General features: G+C 49.0%; 1 long non-coding RNA gene across 4 annotated transcripts in view; it reads left to right on the top strand.

Moving 5' to 3' along the window:
* The first annotated feature begins 296 nt into the window (after positions 1-296).
* LOC114010838 (uncharacterized) overlaps positions 297-10,134 on the top strand; it is a 28,023-nt gene continuing 18,185 nt past the window's right edge. For 3 of the 4 annotated variants that reach the window (XR_008745246.1, XR_008745249.1, XR_008745254.1), the window contains exons 1-2: positions 297-479; positions 8,673-8,839. This is a non-coding gene — a long non-coding RNA (uncharacterized LOC114010838). The other variant, XR_008745243.1, reaches the window with a different exon arrangement.

Below are 10,134 nucleotides of genomic sequence, written 5' to 3'. Positions count from 1 at the left end.
TTTGTGCGAATAAAAGAAGGAAGAGAAAGGCAGTGAAGGGAAAAAAAGTATCGCTATAACCTATAATAAAAGGAAGATGCTAATAAAGATATTGTTCATTTGTTGGACTGCGGGGCTGCATTAATATTCTCTCCGTCTGGCGGCTCTCCGCCTCTGAATTCAGAGCCGTGTCCTGGGTAAAACATGAAATGTGCTATAAAAGAAGGACTAGCAGCTGGGACCCTCCCTGGGGCAGATGGGGTCTGGGGGCTTACCTGTGCCAGGGGCATTGGCTGTGGGGGGATGTAACCCCTTACAACCCCCTTGGGTGCGTTTGGTTGGGGTCAGAAATGTGTTTGGTTTCTGTTTTCATCGGTTTGATCCTGAGTCTTCAGGGTGATCCTGGGTCATGTTCTGGGGCTTTTCCTGGCAAATTAGAGCCAGGGGTTCATGGGATGCACGAAATCAGTGAGACCATGAATGCGTTCATCAAATACAAGGTGAGATGCAGCTTTTATATTAAATCTCCAGCTCCCTTCAACTTAATTTTCCATTAAAACCCTCTGGAGGGATTGAACGGGGAAAGACGGAGAGGTGTGGGAAAGAGGACCCCTGCATCCTTCCCACCCCAGCCTGCACCCATCTGTCCATGCTCCCACCCTTCCCACCCCAGCTTGCATCCCTGGACGTGAGACCCAGAAAGCTGCTCAGGGCTGCTGGGTCAGGCTTGTTGGGGTCCAGCTGCCTCGGGGTGAGACTTTTGGGTCCCCCAGTCCTTCTGCTCATGGTGTCTAGTAGCAAAGCATCTTTGCAGGGGAGCTAATCCCCTCCCTTGCGCAGTGTCCTGTGCAAAGCGCCTGTGCTTAAATCTGGCAGAGAGTTGAGCCAGGAGAGCAAGTCAGGGTGGATTTGGGGGGAGATGAAGCAGGGTGCTTGCTGTGAGCTCTATTTGAGCCCCCAAGCTATGAGCCGGGGTGGAAAGGGGTGGCTGTGGGTTTTACAGGGAGATTGGCAGCTCTCCTCCCAGAGCCTCAGCTCCCCATCCCTCCCATAGCACATTGAAATTCAGATCGCGCCTCTCCGACGACGGCTCTCTTTGTTGCTTCTTCAAATGACTAATTGTCACTTTTTTTAATAAGGCAGCATCATGGGGAGGTGCAGGAGATTTCTTTTTTTCCCCGTTTTACAATTATTATTACAAAAAAGAGGAGGTGGGGAAGGAGAAACACACGCACCAGGGATAGTAAATCTCTTCCTCCTTTCCACACACCAGCTGCTGTGATGCTCTACTGCAGCGGCCAAGACACTTCATCCTCCTCCGGGGTTTACTTGGAGCTGTGTGATCGCTTGGGTAAACAGGGCGATTCCTGCTACGTTTGCTTTTTATTTTTTTTCCTTGAACTGGCTCTAAATAGCTGGGGAGAGGGTGAGCTGGCCTTTCCCAGCCCTTGGAGTTAACTTAAAACCTCTCAAGTTAATTTAAAACAGGGTCGAAGTCCCCTACATCTCCTGCTGGGGTGCTCCGGGTCCCTCCCCACCGTGGGGAGATCATGGAGTTGGTTTATGGAGCTGCCCTTGCTATTTGCTCTTAAAACTCTGCTGTTCCCATCCCTGGTGATGCTCCCCCAGGAGAAGGTGTGCCCCTCAAGACTGGTGGGACAGGTGGGTTTTTAGCTGATCCTGGACCTCCTGGATCCCCACTGGACCTGTTGTTCGTGAACAGAGAAGGACTTGTGGGTGATGTGATAGTTAGAGGCTGTCTCGGGCATGGCGATTACAAAATGATAAGAGTTTTTGATTCTTGGAGAAGTAAGGAGTGGGATCAGCAGAACTGCCACCGTGGGCTTCTGGAGGGCAGGCTTTGGCCGCTTGAGGAGCCAGGCTGACAGAGTCTCTTGGGAGGCAGCCCTGAAGGGCAAAGGGGTCCAGGAAGGCTGGTCACCCTTTCAGAAGGAGATCTGCAAGGTGCAGGAGAAGGCTGTCCCCATGTGCTGAAAGACAAGCCAGCAGGGAAGCAGCCAGCCTTGGCCCCAGGGTTGGTCTGAGCCATGCAGGGACGGATTTCAGGAACAGCATGAAAGAAAACCCCCCTCTCCTCCTTTTATTTGTCTCAGCACATCTCTCGCTATGAACTACCGCCAGCCTGGTGCCAGCTGGACCGTTTACGATGGCAATAAAAGCCAAACGGTGATATAAAATTGCACCTGTCATAATTGGGTTTGATTTAACTGTGGATGGAGGCAGCTGATGGTGATGCTTGTTTGATATGTTGTGTGAGGGTGCCTTGCCCAAAGGATGCTGCTGTGGCCATGTCCTCCTGCCATATGCCGGACTCTTGAGCATCTGTTTTGCGGGGGAATAAAATCACTTTGATTCTCCCTGAAAGCAGGATGCTGTGTGAGCTCATGGTTTAAAGTAATGGGAGAAAAGGATGGCTGCCATTTTAATTTGATGTCAGGGTTTGGGTTTTTTTCCCCCTTTCTTTTTCTTCCTGAACTTCATAGGAGACTGGATGGTGCTGACAGATGAGGAGAACCTTTTAACTCTTGCTGCTCCAGAAACTCACTGCTGTATTTTCTCCTTTCCTAGAAAGGCAGCCAGGCTAACAACCAAAAGGTCTTTTGTTCCCTGGTTTTTACTGGCTTTGGCTTATCCTGCTGGAGACAGGACAGGAGCAAATGCCGGTTGTACAGAAGCAGTGGTATTTACACCCAGAAAGCATCTGGCTTGTGTGTAGCTCCTGTACTGTACTGGACCAGGGGTGAATGTATTTACCTTGTTTCCCTTTTCCCCTGGTCACAAGAACTGTAGGAATCTCTCAGTGCAGGTTTTGGGGTGGTTTGGTGTATTGCAAGAGGACGTGGGTTACGAGCCCCTCAGAGAGTAATAGTGGATTTAATTGTGGTGGTTTCTTGATTGTTTTAATATATTGGATGTTTTCTGCTGCTCCCTGCTTGTTTTTCTCCCAGCTATTTCTTCTATTATCCTTTCCTAACGAACAAATAAGGCTTGGGCTTGTGGGGCATGCAAAGGATACCCCGGCAGCTCCTGAGCTTTTGGGTTCTTCAGGATTTTGATCTGCATTGTGGCCATAGCTAAGGAAGGGGAAAGGAGCTCCTGGCACCCCTGGGGTTGGACTCGTGGCAGCATTGTTCGAAGCAGCATCCTATTTTCAGGCTCATAAAGGTGATGCTCCAGCTCAGCCTTCGTTGAGAGAGCAGACCTTGTGTGCGGGTACCCGGTGTGTTACCCAGGTCCTGATACTGGCTGTAGCACATCCAGACCCTGTGTTATTTGATTTCCTTTCTCAATATAATGAGTGTAAATGGGAAGGGAGGTACCACTGGCAGGAGTGCTTGCTGCCAGCCATGGAGAACAAAACAGAGGTAGTAGCATCTCCCTGGAAATCCCATGAGCACTATAATTGGGTATTCAAGGAAAACACTGAGTACTGAGCTTGGGTACCACATACATCCCTCATCCATCACTACAGAGTCACGGGGCTCTGGGCAAGCTCCCCAAACTACTGGGCCATCTGAAGGCCAGTGCCTGCTGTTGAAAGCAAGCTTGGGTTTCTCCTTCAGGACTCCCATTTTATTATCCCATCAGATATTTCTGCATGACATCCTGGCTTGGTTTCTTTTTCCCGGCTGTGCTTGCTGCTGGGGTTTGAGAGCATCATGACCCGTGCTCAGCACAGCCCTACCATCCCCTTTTGGAGATGGTTAGTGGAGTGATGCATTTAGTCACAAGTAATGAAAGCAAACGGTGTAATATCTGTCCAGGGGGGGCTGTTAATCCCAATCTTAATTTGGGTTTTTGAGGACAGGTTGAGCCTGTGGAGATGGGTTCATGCATCATTGATGGGAAGTTAATGGGAGAACAGATGTAAGCAGCTGCTTATCTCTGTAATCCATTAATACATGTCCTAGGGCAAAATAGCTCCAGGGCTGCATGAGAAGTGCCTCCTCTCTCCTTCCTGACCTGGAGATGAGGAGTGAAAGGGAAAACCCTATTTAAAAGAGGAGGGGTGAAAAAAATGCTGAGCTCCTAAGGATGTCTGCTTGCTGCTGGCCTAGGAGGGCATCACTTAAACCAGAGCAGTTAGTTAGAAAGCCACCGAGCCTTGAGCACGCCTGTGGATGGGTTGAGGGAGTGTATTTAGGACCTGATGTGTAACAACATTAATGATGCAGGGAAGAGGATGCTGCAAAAAAACCCCAACCATAATGGCTTGAAACCAGGCTAATGGGGCACACAGGAGTAAGCTTGTTAAAAAAAAAAAAAAAGGCTGGTCATCAAAAATCAAACCCAGTCGGAGTTCGTATCTTCTGGAAGAGAGAGGGAAAAGGGAGGTTTAGCTGGAGACAAAGGACCTTTGTCTCTAATTACAGGAACAGCAGAGGCGGTGAGGGAAGATGAAAGCTCCCTGTAAAGTACCAGGTGTTTTGATGTGCAATCGAGTTACCTCCAAGATGTTCTAGGAGGATCCCCCAAGCCAAATTAGCTTCTGAGGGTTTGTTTTAAAATAAAAGCCATGAAAAAAAAAATCCCTTTTTTTGTATCTTTGAGATGAAAAGCTTTAAACACAAGGGCCTGAGCCATCTCCCCAGCCCTCCCCAGTACAGAAACATCCCTCCCTCTCCTGCAAGGCTCCCCTTGGAGCTTTGCTGGATCATTTCCCCCCCTACAAGTTTGACCCAGAGGCCAGACCCTCCAACCCACCAGCTCCATGGGTTTTCCCCTCTGCTGTGACAATTTGTTTTGGATTTATGGCCTGTCTGCTCCACCTGGGGAGCTCCACAAGCATGGCAGGGCAGTGCATGGACTAGGGGGGCCAGGGAATGGTGACCTTTGTCGGAGACACCATAGTGAGGAATCAGCCTGTGGCCTCTTGCTGCCTTTTCTTGTGTGAGTCTGGCTTAGAAAAGCCTTGCTTTTCCTAGGAGTTAAGGGAAAATAAAAACTGGAATGATATTTGAAGAAGAAATTGTGTCTTTAGGAGCCAAGTGTGCAAGCACCCAGCACCCATCCCTACCTTCACTTTGGGTGCAGATGCTTCCATCACTCATAGGCATCACCTGCTGTGTCGGAACCCAACCTCACCCAATGCACGCCTAATCACTAATGAGCATCTGAAGCTGGAGATGCTTCTCTAGGATGTTCCTGGCATTGGCAACTCTTAATTTACTGCCAGGACAGTTCCCTGCGGTCTAGCTTCGGCTTGGAGAAATGTATAACTGACAGCTGGTGAAAGCACCGTTTCATCCAGCAAAGGGGTGAATCCAGCAAATAATTGTCCAAAGATTATCGTGGCGTAATGGTGCAACAACAGCAGCCGCCACACATCATTAGAGCTTACCAGGGAGCGCGGGAAGAGATTCAACAGAACTAAAGCAAACAAATGCTGAGCAAAATACACAGCAGATGTAGCATATTAGTTGTGCACGGATTGACTTAAGAGCTGTGTATCAACAGCATCGAAGCAAGGCAGGGGTTGGCGAAGCCTGAGGCTGGTTGCATGTCTCAGACATGGCTCGGTCCTCATGGGTTTTTGGGTTTGAAGGGTGCTCAGGAGTGGCTGGGATTTCCTACAGTTTTTCTGTGGGACTTTGGAAAGAGGTAGTTGGGGTTTTCCCCCACCTCCCTGGCTGCTGGATGGGTGCAATAACTCACACTGCCTTTGCCTTGTCCCTCCAGGTGGTAACTCTTTTTGCCCCAGCTTTTTTTCAGCCCTCAAAGTTCCTCCACTGTGCTAATACTGGCCTTGCTCCTCTGTTTTCTATTACATTTTATTCCATGTATGTGCGATGGGGGGCCAGTATCATCACTGTTTGCTCTGCGCCTTTATGCAGCCACTGGGGCTCAGCACCCTGCAAGCACTTGGGCTGCTCCATCAATGAGAACATGAGTTAGTGATTTTCAACTGCCGGTACATGAGGAAAGCAGGATCATCGGAGCCTGTGACAGCATCTCATTGCTTCTTGCAGCCATCCATCCCCTTGCTTCACAGGACAGGGACTGGCCAGTCTGAGGGGCCATCCCAGCATGGGAGCACGTCCCAGTTTCTTGCTGGGAATTCTTTGATCCATCCAAATCTGCAATGAACCTCTCCACAGGAGGGAATTGATACTAATAGCGTTTTGCTTCTTTTTTAGTATAAAAAGAAGTATTAAGGCAGTGGTGGATGTTGGCTGGGTGGGGGGGGGAAACAGGTACCCCCAGGTTAGGTCGCCCCAGTTAAATGTTGAAAGTGGCCGGGATAAAGGTTGTCCAGACTGTTAAATCCTGTGGGTTTTGGGTGGTTTCTAGGAGAAATGGAAATCTCTGGCTTTTGGGAAGCTGGCAGCAACTTTCTATCCTAAAGCTTGATCCTCAGGGTGAACAATCCAGGGGAAAGCAAAGCAATCTGGGACATAACTATTTGGTAAAAATGGCTTTGTACATTTGTATTTAGGTTTTTTTTTAGCCTGGTAGTGTATTACTACAGACCTCAGAGCAGCTGGAAAAAGGTTTTATTGGATGATGATCTTCTTGAATTGACCATCAGCTGCAGGCTCCCTCCCTGCTCTCCTCCTCTGCTGTTTTATACCCCTTCTATTGCTCCCCCATCCTCAGCACCCAAGTCCTCTCTAGTCACAGACGAGGATGATGATGGTCCACCAAGTTGCAATGTTACCACTTAGTTTCGCAGACAAGACAAACCCTCTTTCCTCCAGCCCATGAAACACCAGTGATGGAACTTTCTATGCCTGAGATGTGCCTAAATGCCACTCAACCTAAGGCAGAGTGTCAATACTCCCTGTGAGCCACACACCAAAGCTGAGCGTATGCCGCAGCAGCTGGGTGATGTTTGCAGGCTGCACTCATGTGCGCTGGAGAAACAGATATAGAACATCACCAACTTTCAGCAATTTATTCCACCTATGCCTTTTTTATTTGTCACTATGGTAACTACAAAGTAAAGATCAAAGCAGCATGCCAGCAGCAGGAAAAGGTATTCCCCCTGCCCTCCCTGCCTTTGCAGAAGTAACATAAGCTTGGTTTTATTTCCTTCCCATTCAGAAAAATCCCTTGCTGCTGGCCAGTGCTGCTACAAGGGCTTGTACCTGGTTTTGGCGAGGGATATATCTTTGTCTCCAGCTGTTGTAAAATTGAACCTCAAGAGTTTAAGTATCAAATAAACTGAATTTCCTTTGCCTTTGAGGCAAACATGAAGTGCAGCTTGATGGGTGGGTGATGGGGTAATGTGACAGAGGATGGAGAGGGCTCAGAGAGGAGCTCCTGTGTTTTAATAGTGGTGATGGTTTGGAGGGCTGGGGCAGGTCCTGGGGCTGGAGGAGAGCAACTGCAGCTACTAGAGGTTTGTGGGGTGGGGAAAACTTCTCAGGAGGAAACACTTTGTTGCTTTTCTTTCCTTGTTGAAAATCACTGATTTAATTAAAGGAAAAAGAAATTGTGGAGGAACAGCACGGTCAATAAGGTGGCCTGGCTGTGAGGAGCGGAGGTGTCCTGGGGGCTGCTCTGTGACCCTGCTGGTCCCAGCTGGGCTCCCATGGCTGTGCTGCTTAGGGGACGCCTGGCTCCTGCGGTGGGAGCAGAGCCACTCCTTAGGGTGCATAGCAAGAATAACAAGCGCCTTATTGAAAACAGGATGAGCCTGGCTGCATGGTGGGCTGGTGTCTCCTCCTGGCTTCATGGAGCCACTTGCCTGGGGTGGGGAGAGAGCTGGCAAGGCAGTGAGGCAGGTTATAGGGTTACCGCAGATCCTAAAATGCTTCATTCATCACTGGCTGGCTGGGCTTGTTGAGGATGCTGCTGCTGCCTGCCCTGCCCGCGAGCTGCCAGAGCCTTTGATGTATTGCACATGGTACAACCAGCCTGGAGGGACCCGGAGCGGTGGAGGGGAAGCCCATGTTGGAGCCAGCCACCGGGCTGCTGGGCATGGGCCGTCTGCCCGTGCATGCCAGTCCTCACCCATCTCATGCTGGGCAATTTGCCAGGAGTGAATATTCCCTGCCGCAGCCTGCTTCCCAGGAAAGGCAGCTCTGATGGGGATATGATTGTCGCTTAAAATGGAAATCAGCAGGCAGCTGAAACAGCAGAGGGGAGGAGGAGGAGGAAAAGTACCGTGCTGGCAAAGAGAAAAAGAGGTTCGGGTCAGAAAAGGGATCACCCCAACAGCTGAAATTGCTCCTGGGTGTGCCCTGTGGCTCTGGGGCTTGGGATGGGTTTGGGGTCCCCGTCCATGCCCCGTGGCTCTGGGATTTAGTATGGGTTTGGGGGTCCCCATTCATGCCCTGTCGTTCTGGGCTTGGGATGAGTTTGGGGCTCCCATCCATGTCCTGTGGCTTTGGGATTTGGGATATGATTGGAGTACCCATCCACACCCCATGGCTCAGGATGGGTTTGGGGTCCCTTTCTATGTCCTGTGAGTCTAGACCAAATGTTTTAATGTGGATAAAAAGTCAGAAACCACAAAAATCTTGAACTTCGTTTGATTCTTGCTTGCTTCCCCTTCATTATCATGGAAACAGGGTGCAAGCGCCAAACGTTTAAGGAAGGGCCCCACTCTCTGCATATAGCTGCAGCTCCAGGGTCTTCAGTGAGGGTGCTCAGGATCCAGCAGTTGCCCTGCTCTGATTACCCTCTTAATTCTTTTAATTGCTAATAATTATGCTCTTCCCTGATAGGTGTAGAAATAGAAAGGCAGGTGCAAAAAGGAAGAGGATGCTCATTGATGTGCTGCCATCGGGCATCCTTCCAGCCATCGGTCCCCTGCCACCTGAAGCTGAATTCCTTGCTGAGCATGTGGCATTTCCAGCCCTACTTTGCTGATTTAAGTGAAGCCACTATGGAAGTAAGTGCAATCTCAAACTCTGTGTTTTTGATTATACCAAAATGTAGTCAATATACACAAGCAAACTTTAGCTCTGATTTAAAACAGCGAAAAAAGGGGGTTTTAAAATGCGTGAGTGCATTTGAAAGTACAACGTTTGAGGCTTCTGTGTTGCATGTTTGCAGTGTAAGTGGTAATCTTTTCCTCTATGGGCTATAAAGCAGCTTTTAAGTTGGAGGGAATTGAATGGTGTGTGTATTTGTTGTTTCTGCAGATGAAACGAAATGCACAGTCACTGCAATGAGTAGTATAGCCAATTAGGATGTAGGCGCTTAAAAAATTAGCAGAAGGTTTTTGGCTGTCAGGAGAGTTTCTGGAGGGATTTTGAGGACAGCTGGGGCCATCTGGTTTTAAGAAGGGATTTAATCCATTTAGGAGTGGGATTATGCAATATATTTTCTTGCAGGTGCTGGGGCATGGTAGCCTCAGACTCGCTTTGAGTTCCTCCTTGCTCCTGCAAGATTTGCATTGCTCTGAAGATGGCTTCTGCTTTATTTTTCTTTTTAAGTAAAAGTGTTTCATACACAAAAGGGAAAATAAATCTGGGGATGCGCTGTCGTCATGAGGCACCACTGCTGTACTCCCCTCCACAGTGGAGCTGTGTGAGGATATAGGGCAGGACCTAGTCCCACTTATCCAAGCCTTGGTCTCGTGCTTAGTGTGTTATTTTGCCAAGGGACACTTGTTTGGGATCACTCAGCATTGCCACTGGGTTGTAGGGATGTGCCAAAGCCTACAGTGGGGCAGGGGAATGGTTCAGTGCAGGTGAGCAGAGCTGGTTTTAAATTAGCAGGGGCCTTTCTAATACTGCAAGACTTCCTTCAGCAACAGTGAGTTAAAATTAGACCTTTAAGAGAAATTGATAAAAGTAACTAAATTAAAATTTCTTGGGGAGGTGGCTCTAGGGTCTCTCCTGCCTGACACATGGGAGCCCAATGTGGTGGGCCCATCCATGGGCAACCAAAAGCCAAATTACCACTTGATTCAGTCTGGGTAGTTTTCAGGGTTTTTTCCATCCTTCCTTAATTGAAGACACATTTATTGCTTTAAGCTGATGCTTTCCAGGTAGAAAGGGTTGGGAAGGGGACTGTGGAAAAGCCACAAGCCAGTCCCTGGTCATGCAGGCATCTTCTTCAGCTCTGCTCTTCGGTGGCCAAGCCCAAAAAACCACAGAGGATCTTCATAAAGGCAACAGCTCAGCAGGAGCAGATCAACCCCCAGCCTCCTCCATCTCTGGTAAGAGACTGTCTTGAATT

This window comes from Falco peregrinus, chromosome 1 (assembly GCF_023634155.1).
Source record: "Falco peregrinus isolate bFalPer1 chromosome 1, bFalPer1.pri, whole genome shotgun sequence".
Lineage (NCBI taxonomy): Eukaryota > Metazoa > Chordata > Aves > Falconiformes > Falconidae > Falco > Falco peregrinus.
This window is presented reverse-complemented; position numbering and strand designations above follow the sequence as displayed.